The sequence below is a fragment of the Chanos chanos genome, chromosome 14 (genome assembly GCF_902362185.1).
Source record: "Chanos chanos chromosome 14, fChaCha1.1, whole genome shotgun sequence".
NCBI classification, from domain to species: Eukaryota; Metazoa; Chordata; class Actinopteri; order Gonorynchiformes; family Chanidae; genus Chanos; species Chanos chanos.
In genome coordinates, this window is record NC_044508.1 from 826,455 (window position 1) to 844,496 (window position 18,042).

An 18,042-nucleotide genomic window follows, 5' to 3' on the forward strand; every position below is an offset into this window, starting at 1 on the left:
CACACACAGTTTTCTCTACAGCCATCCAGCATTGTCTCAGTAACAGCTACAGACCGCGCCCCCCCCCCCCCCCCCCGGTCATGGGTTAGGGCCGGGAGAGCGGTGCAGTCCTCAGCAGCACTGTCCAGCCTACGCTTCTCTCCGCCTGCCTCTTCACACATTTTGCAGACAGTACCTGTTACCTGGGCTCCCAGACGGCCCTGGATGCAATGATGCAATAACTCAGCCTCTCCTGCTCCTGCCTCTCACTGACTCTACTGTTTCAGCAAAAGAAACTAAACACATCTAATTTTAGAAGTTTTGAAATTTCTTGCTCCACATTACGCAGTTCCTCCCTCTTTTCAAAAAAAAAAAACCCCAAACCACAAACACACACTGCTGTCATGACTCTTTACCAAATCTCACGATGTCAAAGAAAGAGGAAAAGAGCGCGTGGATCCAGCCCGTGACTCGGATCCAGAATGTTATGGGGTCGTCCTGGGCCCAGCGACACCCTTCCACCAGGTCTCAGGAGAATCAGCTCAGTAGTGTTCATGTAATCCTGCTGATACGCACACAGACAAACCAACCAACAAACCACACCAAAAACATAACCTCCTTGGTAATAAATACACACATACACAAACACACACACAGATCCTGTAAAACACACACACACACAGATCCTGTAAAACACACACACACACAGATCCTGTACCACAGGTACACACACACTCAGCACTTCCCCCACAGTCTCTGGGGGACACACCTACCAGAAAATTCTACAGTCATCTTTTTTCCTCATCTTTTTTTGTTCAGATAGAGGGATGAGGAAAAGTACATGTTTTTTCTTCTTCTTCTGAACGTACTTCACACCCTGATTAACTAACTCAGTCATTCTGTTAGGAGATCCTGTGTATATATATGCATGTGTGTGTGTGTGCATGCACGCTCTCTCTGGCGCGCACACACACACACACACACACACACACACCATAGAGGGACATAGACTACGTTCACACTGCAAGCCTTAGTGCTCAATTCAGATTTATTGCTCGGGTCCGATTGTTACTCGTTCCGAATTACTCCTCTCTCTCTCTTCTAAATTACTGTAATTACTCCATCTAATTACTCAAACGCTACTGACACTAGCGCTGCCTCAATCGCCACTGACGCCGACAGCGCCTCAATCGCCACTGACGCCGACAGCGCCTCTATCGCCACTGACGCCGACAGCGCCTCTATCGCCACTGACGCCGACAGCGCCTCTATCGCCACTGACGCCGACAGCGTCTCTATCGCCACTGACGCCGACAGCGCCTCTATCGCCACTGACGCCGACAGCGCCTCTATCGCCACTGACGCCGACAGCGCCTCTATCGCCACTGACGCCGACAGCGCCTCTATCGCCACTGACGCCGACAGCGTCTCTATCGCCACTGACGCCGACAGCGTCTCTATCGCCACTGACGCCGACAGCGTCTCAATTGCCACTGACGCCGACAGCGTCTCTATCGCCACTGACGCCGACAGCGTCTCAATCGCTACTGACACTAATGCTACCTGTATCGCCGCTGAGAATTGAGAGGGGGTGTGTATGTGTGAAAAAGATTATGTGTGTGCAAGTATGACATTGGGTGGTGAGGGGGGTGTGTGTGTACAATTCAAGGTGACTTAAAGCTCTAAAACTCAGTACTACATCACTGGTAGCACACTGAACGTACATCACTGAGAGGAAGAGGGAAAGAGAAAGAGAGAGACAGAGAGACCAAGAGAGAGAGACAATAAAAGTTGGTCATGCCATCTCTTTACAGACACTCAGACACACAATTAACTGTGTGTGTGGAGCAACTATTCATCACTCAAAGTCCTGCTGCTACGGCAACATCTGCATTCACACACATCAAAACACAAACACATACGTGTGTTTAATGCACTGGAAAAAAAGGAGATTAAGTTGTTTGATGGGAAGTGTGTGTGTGTGCGCACGCGCGTGTGTTTTGGGGGCACTCAGGACCCTGTAGGTACAGATGGCTTTGTTTAATCTCTCTCTCTCTCTCTCTCTGTGTGCGGTCAGATGGCGCCTTAACCTTAGTCAAGCACTGATGGTCTCACTGGGCTGGCTTTGTGTCGTGTGGAGTAAACCAGTCTGTGCCATTCCCACACTGTTAGGGGTCTGCATCCCACTCACACACAAACAAAGCAGCCAATCAGACCTAATATCCGTCCCTCACCATAGTCTCCCATTATATTCTCAACTCAGTGGCCACACCCCCACTGACTGGCAACCAATCAGAATCAAACCTGAGGCCAATGTGAGGATGGTTCCCACAGTAACCCCTGCCCCTTCCAAAACCCCGTCCAGCTTTGATAAATGGGTCCATCAGAACAGCCAGCTGTCTCACACACACACACACACACACACACACACACACACACACAGTCAGAGAGGAAGGAGAGACCAGTGTAATTTTAAACTGGTATGCCAGGCTTCAAACTGGGCACAGCTGAAAACTGTCCTACTATAGTCATACCATCATCTCACACAGACACACACACACACACACTATTTGCGCTGCACACAGACTGTCCTGACAATGTGCTGAGAGGTGCTACTGTACAGGATCGCTCATTAACATGCTCATTAACATATTCATTAACACAACACTGAACTCCAGACCAACCACAGTCCATTACAGCATTAAACAGCCTGAGTCATTTTAAATCATGCTCAGAGAGAGAGAGAGGGACAGAGAGAGACAGAGAGTGCACATGCGTGAGAGAGAGAGGGGGAAAGAGTGTGTGAGAAAATGTGTGTGTGTTTGTAATTTCGAGGTTTCCTGCCACAGTACGGTAATGTTCTTTCAGTGTCAGAGACTATTCTAAAATGGCATTCCGTTCAGCCTGTAACTGCCAATGACACACACATTTCACTACGACAAATCCAAAGACACACACACACACAGCAGAAAAACAAAGTAGCAGAACCCATTATTCTCTCTTCCATAATATGTAAGCATATTTAGTTTATTATAATATACTCTGAGTCTACAATAATAAACTGCTGATTATTCAAAGATAAACAGGTTCTGTCCTCCCTCCGTACCCCTGTAACCCAGTCCTGCCCTTTAACCCCTGTCCTGCCCTTCAACCCTAGTCTGAGCTGCACGCTACGGAGAAAATATGCAATGTTTGTTGGATATTGCATTGGCAATATGAGATAAAACAAGATTAAAACTTTACAGCTTTATGAATACCAGCCGTTCTGATATGCCAGCCTTTTGTGGTGCGTTTACTGTGGAAATTCATATCACCATGACAGTAAAAAACACAATACATCATGCAGTCCCAGTCTGTGCACCTCCACTCACCACAATCACACAACACCCAGCTACTGAATACACACACACACACCCGCACTCGCATGAGCGCACGCACACCCACACCCGCATGAGCACACGCACAGACACACACAAACATGATCACAGTGTGTGTGTGCGTGTGTGAGTAAGAGAGAGACAGAGAGAAGAGAAGAGAGACAGACCTCGGGTTAGTGTACAGGAGGAGAGTGTTCTGGGCGTTATAGTGGTGTGTGTGTGTGTGTGTGTGTGTGTGTGTGAGAGAGAGAGAGACAGAGAGAGGAGAGAAGAGAGACAGACCTCGGGTTAGTATACAGGAGGAGAGTGTTCTGGGCGTTATAGTGGGGTGTGTGTGTGTGTGTGTGTGTGAGAGAGAGAGAGACAGAGAGAGGAGAGAAGAGAGACAGACCTCGGGTTAGTATACAGGAGGAGAGTGTTCTGGGCGTTATAGTGGGGTGTGTGTGTGAGAGAGAGAGAGAGAGAGAGAGGAGAGGAGAGAGACAGACCTCGGGTTAGTATACAGGAGGAGAGTGTTCTGGGCGTTATAGTGGGGTGTGTGTGTGAGAGAGAGAGAGAGAGAGGAGAGGAGAGAGACAGACCTCGGGTTAGTATACAGGAGGAGAGTGTTCTGGGTGTTATAGTGTTTGGTTATACCAGTGACTCTGTCATGGAGTCTGTCAGAGCTGTAAACTGTCAAAGCCGTCATGTGACTTGGGCATATGAAGAGTGCAGTGTGGAGACTACAGTATGACTCTGTAATGAGACACACAGACATGCCCAGCAGCCCTCAGTGAATCCCAGCAGGACAATGTGTGAGTAACGACCAGCCTGTTCATTCATGAAAACAAACAGAGCTTTAGTCGTCAGGAGAACAGGGCCAGAGACCGCCTCTGTTACGACAGCACAGCCAAAGCTGACGCCGCTCTCACCAGTTTTTTCACAGGCATCTCTGAACCCGTGTCTGTTCTTTAGTGAACTGCCCAAAACACAAAATACACAGCAGCTCCTGAAACTTCATTTCATAGCCACGATCAAGGACATGTTTCAGCCCATGTGTGCACGTATATATATATTTGTGTGTGTGTGCACGCGCGTGCGTGTATATATATATTTGTGGGGGGGGGGGGGGGGGGGGGGGGTGCAAGTGTGCAAGTGTTTATGGTACGCAGGTGTGCGTGTGTGTGGTGCATTATCTGCAAAAACAGAAAAGAGGACATAACTCCTAAAATTGGGCCACTACTAACATTTCATAATTCACACATGCACACCACGACAAAAAAGACCCAATAAATAAATAAATAAATAAATAAATAAATGAGAGAGAGATCTGGTGTGTGTGTGCGCGCGCGCGCATGTGCCTGAGTGAGTGAGTGAGTGCGAGTGTGTGCGTGAGACTGTGTGTGCGCGCGTGTGTGAGAGTGAGTGAGTATGAGTGCACATGTGAGTGAGTGTGTGTGTGACTGAGTCAGTGAGAGTGTGTGAGTGTGTATGTGTGTGTGCAATTGTGTGTGTGCGCGTGTGAGCATGTGTGTGCGAGTGAGAGTCTGAGCGCGCGCGAGTGTGAGCGTGCGTGCGTGCACGTGTCTGAGCGTGTGTGTGAGAGTGAGTGTGCGTGTGAGTGCGTGTGTGTGAGAGTGAGTGTGCGTGTGAGTGCGTGTGTGTGCGCGTGCACGAATGTGTGTGCACGAGTCTGAGCGTGTGTATGTGAGAGTGTGTGTGTGCGCGCGTGTGTGTCTGTGCGTGTGCGAGTGTGAGCGTGTGTGTGCGCGCGTGAGTGTGTGAGTCTGAGCGTGTGCGAGTCTGAGCGTGTGCATGTGTGTGCGTGCGCATATGTGTGGTGTGTGTGAGCACGCGCATGTCTGAGTGTGTGTGAGAATGTGTATGTGTGCACGTGATGTGTGCGTATGTGTGTGTGTGTGAGTGTCTGAGCGCGCGTGTGTCTGAGTGTGCGTGTGTGTATGCATTAGGGGCTCTGCTGTTCCCTTTTCCTCTCTTCTCACCATAGTGTTAATTAGCTGAATCAGTGTGTGTCTGGAGACTGCATGCATGTATGTATGTGTGTGTGTGTGTGTGTGTGTGTGTGTGTGTGTTTGTCCCATACAATGTGAAGTGGTGTTTGTGAGAAACAGCTGAGACAGTGTGTGTGTGTGTGTGTGTGTGTGTGCGTGCGTGTGTGATGGAGTGTGAACCCTGGTGGTCACAGCAGAGCCGTCATGTAACACAATTAGAGCCTGAGGAGCTGTACTCACCTCTTCCCTCTGTCAGATATTCAATCTCCTCATTCACATAATTCACTTTCCACCCGCCAGCATTGGGCATTAGTCAGATTACACTGTGTGTGTGTGTGTGTAGAAAAAGGGGAGGCTGATTTGTTTAGAGAGGCCTGTCAATTAGGACATTAACTCTCTGCTAAATGGCTGGTGTGCCCAGCAGGGAAGGAAGAGCCAATGAGATTGTAGAGGTCAAGTTCACCGCCAGCCAATAATAAGACTGATAGAGACTGACACTCATTCCTTGGAGAGAGAGAGAGAGGTGGGGGGGGGGGGGGGCAGAGAGAGAGAGAGGGGGGGGGGGTGAGTATTAGAGAAGTAGAGGATAAGGTTGTGGCAGATCTGGACCCTCCAGACACCCGTGCCCTTAATGTCACTCTACAGGGCTTCACAGCTTTTTAATATGCCATGAAAAGTTTAGAGAACATTTCATGTAATCAAGACAAAACACACACTCATCTCTGGCATGTTTGAGTTTTCGACAGTTATCTGACTGAATGTGTTGTGCTGAAGTCTGGAGTTCACTCGATAAAAAAAAGCAGGAAAAAAAACAAAAAAAACCCAAAAAAACAACACAGATCACCCCTCACAAACCTCATTTCATAAGAAAACGTCCTGTGTTCTGTTTTGTCTGCAACAAACAAAACGGAGAGACAGGAAGATCTTAACGGCATTTCCTCGTATTTGCCTACGAACTATCATTAAAGGTCAGATTCAATTCAAAAACCAGCCAAGAGGAAAAAAACACAACACACACACAAACACACAGCTCCACATTCAATATAACAGACACAGGTATAGTCCCATATTCATCACACACACACAGACACACACACACACACACACGCATGCTCTCTCTCTCTCTCTCTCACTGATGAGGGTGTAGGGTTACGCTATGGAGAAGGGGAGGATAACTGTATAATTGTTTTGTATTTCTCTGCATCCGTCTGGATGAGTGTATTCATAATTCATATTCATGTGTGTGTGTAGGCTTGGGTCAGATTACTTTGAAATGTAGTCAGTTAGTATAAAACACATTTAAGTATTTATAATTACTTACTTAATATAGGGATATATGGATTCTGAAAAACGAGTAGTGTTTAGCAAACACATTCCTCGTTCCACTCACACATTCCTGTTAAAATGATATCAGCACAAATCATACCACAATACCTCCTCCACCACCATGATGTGCAATTTTCTGTGTGTGTGTGTGGAGAGTTGGTTTTAGCGTCTGAATGCATGTGTGTGTCTGTGTGTGTGTTACTGACCGCGGAGCTGTTTTGAGCTTGTGTGTGTCAGAGAGATCCTGAGTGTCGAGCTGTTTTTAGCATCTGAATGTACGTATGTGTCTGTGTGTGTGTGTGTGTCTGTGTGTGTGTCTGTGTGTGCGACATCTTCATCCCCTATGTGCTGACAGGGCAATGGTAGATCCAGTCAGAAAACACACACACAGGATTAAAATATCTGTAAAATATCCCACACTAACAATAAATCACTCACCAAAACTCTCACTCATCTCAGTGCGTCTCCCTCACACACCCTATCCTCTGACTCCCAGATTGGAGCACTCTAAAATTCTAAAGATAGAGCTACACAGCCCTGCTGTACCAATACAGACACACACACACACACCCCCCCTACTGTACACACACACACACACACACACACACACACACACCCCCCTACTGTACACAAGCGCGCGCACACACACGTAGACACACCTACACACACCACACAACATGCACAACTCTGATGTACTGCCCTCTACACACACACACCTCACACCATCACAAACACATTCACAGATCAGTTTCCACTGTTTCACAGTCCAAACCCCAGGAATGTAGTCTGATCATTTGGTTCCACATGTTAAATATTCTGTTCCCCGGTTCCCAATATCAGTTTACGGAGCGGGAGCGTGTAGGCCTAACACCCCCATCCATCTGTGGAATGAGAGTCTCTCTTCAACTGGAATGCTTGGTGACATCATCATATTTGGAGGGAAAACAGACGAATCATTTGTTCTCTGCAGTACAAACAGCCCATTCACAAATCACTTCTCAAAACCACACAAGCAGCACCAGTAAGCATCTCCAGAATGTTTCCCAAACATTTCCAGAACATTTCCCTTGTTAAAGTATGTTGTGAATGCAGAGACACACATCTCTCAGCGACAGCCCAGAAAAGTCCTCAGACTTTAAAAGCTAATAACACAACCCAAACCCTCGCCCTAACACAACCCAACACTTTTAGTTTCACTAATCACATCTTTTATTTGAAAAAATGCAATGATTTTGACCCCAGATTGACAGTCTCCCCAGTGGAACAGTGTGTCTTCACACAGTCTCTCTCTCACACACACTCTCACAATCACACGCACAGTCAGTCTCACACTCACACACAAAACTTTCAGGAATGACTCCTTAATAAAATGTCTACAGGGTCTTTCCAGTGAAACCACCAAGCATCCGAGCATCGATTCTGCACTGCCATATCGCTAGCACACAGCTGGGAACATTGAGGGGCCAAAATGGAGTGCTTGGTTTCTGCTCCTCTATAAACGCTGAGCTGAACATGGACGTGTAATGTTGTTACTGGGATCTGTGGTGCGTGACCAAAATGGTCCAGAGGGAAAAACGCAGGACAAGTGCACAGCAGTGTGTATCCGCGCTGACTGATGCGTGTGCGGTGTGTATCCGCGCTGACTGATGCGTGTGCGGTGTGTATCCGCGCTGACTGATGCGTGTGCGGTGTGTATCCGCGCTGACTGATGCGTGTGCGGTGTGTATCCGCGCTGACTGATGCGTGTGCGGTGTGTATCCGCGCTGACTGATGCGTGTGCGGTGTGTATCCGCGCTGACTGATGCGTGTGCGGTGTGTATCCGCGCTGACTGATGCGTGTGCGGTGTGTATCCACGCTGACTGATGCGTGTGCGGTGTGTATCCACGCTGACTGATGCGTGTGCGGTGTGTATCCACGCTGACTGATGCGTGTGCGGTGTGTATCCGCGCTGACTGATGCGTGTGCGGTGTGTATCCGCGCTGACTGATGCGTGTATGGTGTGTATTCGCACTGACTGATGCGTGTTCGGTGTGTTTTCACGCCGATTGATGCATGTTCGGTAGGAATTCCAGTCCGGCAGAGGAGCAGAGACTGTATTTTGTGTGGGAAATGGCAGACCTGGCCTGTGTGTTTCTGTGGTAACACTCTATCCTTTGAAACAGACTGAGGACACTTCACAAAAGCAGGAAACATAAAATACAGAACCTCAGCTCTTCCCTCATCTGGGTTCAAAGCCCAAATCCCTCCTCTCCCCTGCCCAAGGCTCCCTCCCCTCTCTGTTCCTCTCTTTGGCCTGGACCTCATCACTCCCTCTCCATTCTGCACTGTAACCCTTTGCAGACGCAAAAAAACCAAACTCACTACCTGCACCGTTGCCTGCCCCACCCATCCACCCAAACAGCCTGCGTCTCAGCCAATCACTGCTCTACACTGCACGGCCACTGGAGTCACCTGTAGTTACCATGGTGATAACTAACCCAAAAGTCATGTCTGTGCGTGTATCTATAGTGTGCGCGCGTGTATATATATGTGTGTGTGTGTGTGTGTGTATCTATAGTGCGCATGCGCGCGAGTGAGCGTGTGTGTATATATCTACAGTGTGCGCGCGTGTGTGTACACACACACACACACACGTAGAGCCTTGTTCAGAACATGATCTTTGAAAGAGCAGGCTGAATTTTCTGGTTCTGTGTGTCCAGAGAGAGAGAGGGAAACACAGAGCTTGGGAAAACCGCAGACAGAAGAGACACGAGTCAGAAATGGATTTTACGTGTTTCTGAGGAGCACCGTGCAATTTGATAACGACTGCTCTTCCCTCTTGTCTGAGACGCTGCTCACCCAAAAGTCTGACAACTTCTCAAGAGGGATTTTCTTTTCAAACAGGGCTACAGCCACAGGGCGGAAACGTCATGTTTTTGGTTTTGTTTTGGGTGGGAGGGGACCTCTGAATGTTTGAATGCCATGTTAGAGAAATGTCAGTGAGACTGGCTGGTCGTGTCTTCTGTGGAGCATTTCAACCAAACAACTGATCAGAATCCAGCCCTTTGACTTGGTTTTCCATTGCAATGCCAAAACAATCAGATTCTGACCGTCACCACACACACACACACACACACACACACACACACACACACACACACTCCTGCAGGCCATTTCGCAATTCTCCCTCCCTCCCTCCCTCCCTCCCTCTCTCTCCCTCACACTCTCTCCCTCTCAGTGTGTCTCCCTCCCTCTGTGTGCTGTGGGCAGGAGAGAGAGAGGTCTCTCTCGTCCTAATGTGAATGGTCCAGAGAGAGTGTTACGCTGACAGATGTCCCCTCTCGGTGTGTCAGTAGGTGTCAGTGTGTGTTCTGGGGTTTTACTAATAGTGCGCTAATGGAAGTGGAGGGGCAGATCCAGGCGTCCCCTGTAGTTACTCTGTGAGGCTGACACTCTGTGATTAATTACGCCACAGTTCTGTCGCTCGCGCTCTCTCTCTCTCTCTCACACACACACGCGCGCACACACACGCACGCGCACACACACGCACACGCAAGAGTCCGTCTGAGACGCTTGCTCTCTCAGGAGAGTGAGAATAAGGGAAGACTACTGGGAGTGGACCGCAGAGCAGCGGCAGGCAAAGCCTTCCACCATGTCCTCAGGCCCCTGCTACACACACACACACACACACACACACAGGCAAAGCCTTCCACGATGTCCTCAGGCCCCTGCCACACACACACACACACACACACACACACACACACACACAATCAAAGGCCTTGACAGGTCTGTGAGTATTAGATTGGGCCAAAAAGAAGTCTTGCAGGAGGATGACCAGCCGCAGACAGGCAGGCAGGAGGAGACTGTGGAATCTTAATATGGGTCCGGTGGAATGTTCACTTTCATTAGAATGTGTAGAAACTTCAGCCTCCAGTGCAGTGGAAACTTCCACCAGAATTTTTAGAATGTTCTTTGCTCCAGTGATTACACTCCCGTAAAAAGAATCTGATTGGCTGCAGCAGTAATTTGTTGGAACAAAACAACTTCTGCACTCATCAGAAACCACATCCACAAAAACGCAGCATCGGCAAAAACAGATGAGGCCCTTTTGTTCATCATCATTTCTTTACCATTATCATCATCATCATCTCAGTCACTAAAAATACCCCCCGCCCCCGAGCAGCACTCACACCGTGGAACGCGCGTGTGTGTGTACGGGCAGGGGGTAAGCGTTTGAGCATAGTGTGGATCTTTGACAGTCTGATTTGGGTGGGGGGGGTGTTAGGGAGGGAGCAGTAAACAAGAGAAAAGATTATATTCCTCACAGGCTCTGATTTCCCACACACAGGAACAAACCCAGCCCTGAGAGAGAGAGGGAGGCAGAGAGAGAGAGAGAGAGAGAGAGAGAGAGAGAGAGAGAGAGAGAAAAGGAGAGGAAGAGAGAGTGTGAGAGAAGGAGACAGAGGGAAAGAGAGAGAGGGAAAGAGAGAGAGGATGGGTATTAGAGGAGAGATAAAGGAGGAAAGGGAAGACTTGCTCTGACAGTGTCTCTCTCCTCTGAAGGGAGACATGATTCTAAAAAAGGGTTACTCTGCCTGACAGACATATGGGTACATACATACACACACTTAATACACATGAGGACTCAGACTCTCATATTTACTGTAACTAAAGATCCATGCCTCTTTATTAGCAATAAAAATGGTTTTCCCAACAAATATTGAAGCCTCTACTTGTCTTTTTTACATCCTCATGGGGACATCTGGTCCACACGAGAGCCTACAGTACCACCCCCCCCCCCACACACACTTACTTACACACACTTTGCTCAGCTCTCCTGTGTACTTCATACACTATGCACTTTATTATCTGAAGTAGAACAATGGGAGCACAGAACCCTCAAGAAACAAAAGATGGACCATGGAAAACCCCGGACAAACTGGAAAACCCTCGAGAACGCTGTCTAGTTTCCCTTTGGGGACCATGGCTGCCCACTGGTCTGTGCCCTGTGGTCTTAACACATCCCAAGAACCTCCCAGTTCATGTTTGCCCTTATAGCCAAAGACACTGGGAAACATGTGGCCATCTCCAGAAGGCAGCAAACTCCTTCATTGAGCACAGCAGAACAAAGAGACATGATTGTGAACTGGGAACACACACACTGGGAGCAGATGTGGCCTAGAGAAGTGGCTGTCTAGTGCGGAGGTGTGGACTGGTGAACGTCCGAGGTCTGGGCTGTTCCCCTGCAGAACAACAATCCCCACACACACACAGAGAGAGACTGATCTGACGGCCGGGGATCAGCGCACGCACGCACGTGCATGTGTGTGGTGGGGGTTCCCCGGTGACTGAGGAAATTCATCATGTCTGAAACACAAAGACTGAAGCGCATTCTCCCGGCTCCAGACCCTCCCAGGGGGGCACAGATGGCATTTTGCAGGTACGATGCCAATACAAGCCAAGAGCTGCAGGGTAAAATCACAGCCACACTCTTTAAAGCATGTCCCAGCATGCAACGCTGGACATCCGCCTGGACATGTGCCGCAGCTCTCCACTTATTCACACACACACACACACACACACACACACACACTCAAAAGGTGACGACAGGGGTCCCGTGCACACACATTCACACACACACACACAGTCTGTGAAGTATCAGCATGAATATAATTCCATTGTCTATAGCCGTGGCAAAACGGCCCTGAGCTCCAAAACCATGAACTCAAGTACGGCCTCCTCTGTCTGCAGCATCTCATGCCATTAGTCTGTTTGTTTTCCTGTTTGTTTGTTTTTGCCGTGAGGACTTAGGGTTGCTCGGTCTTGCTCTGTAGCATAACAACAGTAACAGAAACAGCGTAAAGGAGCAAACACACAGCAGGTCAAAACTACAATGTCTTATCACCCAGTTACTTCTCTCCTCACCAGTGCCTACAGCTCCATCACAAGACTGCCAGACACACACGCACACACACACACAGACACAATGGGCGTCTTTGACGGAGAGAAACCCCGAGTGCTGGTCTGATCCTGGTTCAGTTGTGTGAGATGCAAAGCTTGGGGCCATTAGAGAGAGCGAGAATGTGACTAGTAACTGTAAATCTGATCTCACTTTTCACCACCACCACCAGACCAGCCACCGTTACCCATTCCAGGACAAAGTGAATCAAAAACTCAACACTAATTTTCAGAATCTGCCCAAGAGAGACATTTTTCTCCAAAACTCCTCTAGAGCCCTGTCCCACTGAAGTCCAAACATCTAAACCGCTAAATGACAGAATGACAGACCTGGGGCTTTCATTACTCCCTGGGCACACCAAGTTTGTAAAGTTTCCGACTGTGTGTCTTCATCACCGGAGAAGTTCTGGCTTTAATACAGAGTCCAGTCCACCTGGCTCCTCTGGAATGCTGGTGGTGCTGGCAGGAGCCCGCGGGTGGGGCTCAGCGCCCGTGTTTGTCTGACACACAATCAACCATTACAGCCAGTGGGTTTAGCTAATGGGCTTTTAAGACACAGGGGGCTCCTGGCTGCCTCTCAGCAGAGACTCTCACACAAAAGACCTCAGAACACAAAGACCCCAGAATATTCACCAACACCACAAAGACCCAGCCACCCACACTTTTCTTATTACAACACACACTCTGTTCTTCACGAGATTCCTTTCAAAGTCCTCGTAACACACATTAAAACCACACAATCGACACTCCCCTTTTCTCTAAGATCGCACAGCGCACGCTATAAAAGCCCAGAGACACTAATAACAGCCACGTTCTGCCTCAGATCTGTTCATTTTCATTTTACTGACAAAACTACTGTCGGACAGGAACCGTTTTCAAAGTGTGTCATGGCGCATTCAGTCAGTCTATTAAATGTCTTTGTATTAATAATACAATCACTCACTGCCGTGATGTGAACTTCACCGTAACAAAGGACAACTTTAATTACCGCCTATCGGCGCCGCAGTTCTGTTCTAATCTGCTCAAATATTATGAGGGCCAAACCGGAAGAGAGAAGAAAATGGCATTCTTGGATCCATCAAGGTCAATAGTTAATCGCCCCCTTCTTCAAAAACAATCCGAGTTACTCTCCGTTCGCTCAGACAGAACAACCTCTTTCTTTCTTTCGCACAAGTTTCGTTTAAAGGGACACGTCTGAAATCCCCAAGCCCCCTTAGATTTATAGTGTTTTATCCCATTCATTACATAGCGCTTCTTCTGTTAATAGAAAAATAAACCACATTTACGAAATAATTACTTTAGGCTGATTGCCATCATCGCGGCAAGGGTCACCCATAACGCCCAAACGTTATATGAAACTTCATACAATATATTCCAACCAGTCCGCTTGTTAATGTATGTCCGATTTGGTCAAGGAATATCGATATTTCAATACACAAAGAAAGAAAGAAAGAAAGAAAGAAAGAAAATGATCTGTTTAATGCCAGTTAAAAGCGCGCGTGATAAAATAGCCAAACTCGGCTCTGAAAGAGCACATTTAAATTCTTTACATTGCACTTACTCCCGTGGTTAATTAAATATTTAGCCATATTTTAGACAGAATAAACTATGGGCTATGAACTTAAAATAGAGGTATTTTATGGTTGTAAGCGAAAAAAATTTGTCCGAGTAGTGAGGCGACTCAACTTATGTAGGATTTTTTGCGTTTCATTGCATTAATTCGCTTTAATGAGTTAAAGCAAACATTTACATAAAATGGTATTTTTTACCTAATTATTTACTTTCCATGAGCTTCCAGGTCCATAATTGTCTCGCAGCTCGATCTATGCTATCGTAGCCGTATGGCGAGACTGAATGTGCCGGGGTTCACGAGGTGAGAGTCGGAAACTTATCGCGAACTGACACGCGTAACATCATCCGTCTAATATTAGCGTCAACCTTCATCTGCACTGTTTTTTTTCCAGGTGAACGTACCACAATAACACAATACAGAAGACAAGAAACACAAAGAAAGTGTGATGTCTGGCGATCTCTTAATTGGTCATAAAACATCAGCAGTCCATTTTCAAACCCCGGGAAAACGTGGATCACAGTCACAGACGGATATAAATTAGTTTTGTTTCGGGTAATTGTGTAAATTTAAAAACAAAAACGCGGTAGAGGCCAGTGAGCTTTCTTAGATACCCAAATAAATCACATCTTTTAGAAAAAAGGGGTTTAAAATCATCACCCCCCAACACACACACTCCTTCAAAAGCTGCTCTCAACCAATTCCTAACGCAGCCAGTGAAGGGACCGGACGGGACTTACCTTGCGCGGTAACAAGGCTGATTAGAACCAGGAGCGCCAGTCCAGGTGCACCATGCATCGCTGTTCCGCTTCTATCTGGGCGCCCCGATGTCAGTAGTGCGAGAAACTCCACGGCAGAAAGAGTCGTTGTTAGTTAGTTAAAGTAAGTCTAAAGACAAAAATGGAAATGTGTAGGTCAGTGGTTGCCGTTCGACAGAAAAAAGTCCGTTTTTTCAAAGGAATACAGAATCAGAGTCGAGGAGACCTCGGAGTCCCGAAAAAGCGCTACCACCGGTTTTAGCGACGGAGTCAGGGCAGCGCAGTAAGCTACTTGCCGTCGCCCTCTAGGCTGTGGAACGACTGCTTCACCGTTTACAACTGACAAATGTGTCATATAAAAATTCCGTTTTGTCTTCTCCCCCTCTTTATGGTTTTAGTGGAACAAACAGCGGCGAAGCTGTGAGTATCATGTCCACGCATAGCAAAATAAAAGAGCTCCTTTTCGACTGAAGAGAAGAGTCCGTACACGCGCTGTCTGCCTGCTTTTGCATCAAACTGCCTTTGCTGATCAGCGCGCTTCGCCACCACGCGCTGAATGAGCTCTCCACGAGCCACGCTTCGCGAGACAACCCGCTTGCTCTCTATTGCTGCCTGCCCTCCACCGGCCTTCACAAACACCAGAACCGAATATGGAATGAACTCTCTCTCTCTTCAACATTTGTTCTTACTATATACCTGTTCTTTTTCTTACTATACAACTGATCTACTCCCAAAAACATAACGTTTTGGCGTAAACACGTTTTACAAATATAAATTTATACCTTCTCTCTAACACAAACTCATTTTAGTTCCACATACTCAGACGGCGGCACACCTGCGCCAGATAATCAAGATTGTGACTGGATGACACGTTGAGGTGCTGGGACAGAGGGCAGTTACAGCTTAATTAAGAAGAAGCGGATAAAGGTGCCTCTCAATGATGACGCCATTTTAACGATATACATGTGCAGGTGAGGACAATGCTCCTGCTGCAGAATGTGCAGGTTTTTACTCGCACGCACACGCGCACGCACGCACGCACGCACGCACGCACACACACACACACACACACACACACACACACACAGTCACACTGATTCAGCGCATAATTTGCCTTCCCAGGTAAATGTGTTTCATTTTCTGAATGCTGGTCAGCACCCGATGGCAATACCCATCTTTAATTATCCACCACAATGAAGAGGACTGTCACAGTGACTGTGCGTGTGTGTGTGTGTGTTTAATGGGAAAATGATGATGTCAGACAGCACGAAGGCAGCTTTTAATTACATGTTGGAATGTGTGAGACCACACACACACACACACACATACACACAGAGAAATAGTATGTGCTTTCAGGCAGATGGTGAAATAAAGGAAACATTGACACACTATGTTTGAACACTTAAACATGGAGCTTTTTTTTTGACAACAGGGTAGACAACAGGGTGGACAGGGAATCATCTGACTATCGATCAATGAACCGCTGCCTGTGTTGCTCAATCCATTGTCCTCACGAACAGGCAGGATTAAGTGTCAGAAAAGGTGTGTATGCACCCGAAGTCTGACAGTAGTCTGCATGTCTGTGATGCTCTGTAAGCACCGTCCTTGATGAAACTCACGCCCTTGACTGAGAGCAGCAGTCGACTGATTCAGAAGATGCCTCTCTCTCTCATCGTATTGCTCTCTCGCTCTCTCTCTCTCTCTCTCTCACACCCCGTATCTCTCTCTCCGTATCTCTCTCTCTCTCTCTCTCTCTCTCTCACCGTATCTCTCTCTCTCACCGTATCGCTCTCTCTCTCTCTCTCTCTCTCTCCGTATCTCTCTCTCTCACCATATCTCTCTCTCTCACTGTATCTCTCTCTCTCTCTCTCTTTGCCAAACTCAACTGCACAGTCTCCTGCTTATGTTCCTCTTTGTGTGACATCACAGTGACATGTGCCTGCCCAGAGGAGCAGAACAAGCATGCCAAAAACACCGGTTGCAGACACACTGGTAAATTTCATCTTAAGTGTCTTGCTCTGGCAATAAAGGGAGCCCAGAGTTTTGCTTCGTTTCAGGTACTTATCCCCTGGAGTGCGCAGGAATGCGGTGTGTATTCTGTTTGATGTGTGAGAACAGTGTTCTCAGAGACAGAAACGGGAGATGTCGGTCCTCAGACAGAGACGCTAGTTTATGTTTTTCACAGACATTACAGTTTTCTATGGTTCTGTGCTTATGAGTGTTTTGTTAGAGAAGAGAATCTCCCTCCGCTCCCTGTGCCCCTGTGAGGCAGCAGGCAGAGTAAAGACCAAGGGAAACATAACTGTGTTGAGATGGTTTGTCAGCTGGCCACCGTTCATTCCTTTACTTCCCTTCATTCTCCGAGTGATATGTAGATAAACACACCCACACACCAAAGAGACACCGTATTTCTCTCTCTCGCACACGCATGCACCTCACGCATGCACGCAGCCCACAGTAGTGAGCTAGGGGCGACAGGTAATCTTTTTAAGTAGTCAAATAATGACATGACAGACATTTCAATCAGAGAATACAGCCCGAGAGGAATAATCAAAGACTACACACAGATTTAATCTAATAATCCAAATTTAACCAGATTACAGGTACATAGTGTAGGACACACTCGTCCCCGCCCCTTTAGATTGAAAAGGCAGGAAAGTTGGAAGTTCCTGTCCCATCAGGTTGAGTAAAGGCAGAGTCTTACTGAAACAGAATGGCTCTTGGTACATTCATTCCTTTAATGGCTTCACTCTGACCTCCTTCTGTTTTTCTCTTCTCCAGGATGAGCAGAGCTCACAAAAGCTGGAGTGTGTTTGTTTTGCCTGAGAGAGAAATCTAATAGAACAGAATAGAACTCTGACAATAGAATGCTGAGAACATTCAGCGTTCAGAACTTCAGCCATCTGTGACATCATAATGTACCAGGGTTGCCAGGGACTTTTAATGAGACCTTGTATTAACTATATGTGAAGTCTGTGCCCAATCAATGAATGACGTCTACGAGTGGTATATGTTACCTCAATTACCAAAATGCAGTCTAATAACTGTAGGTAGCTTTTTAAGGGTTACTGGCAGCCTCACTTAGCATGTAAGCAAAGGG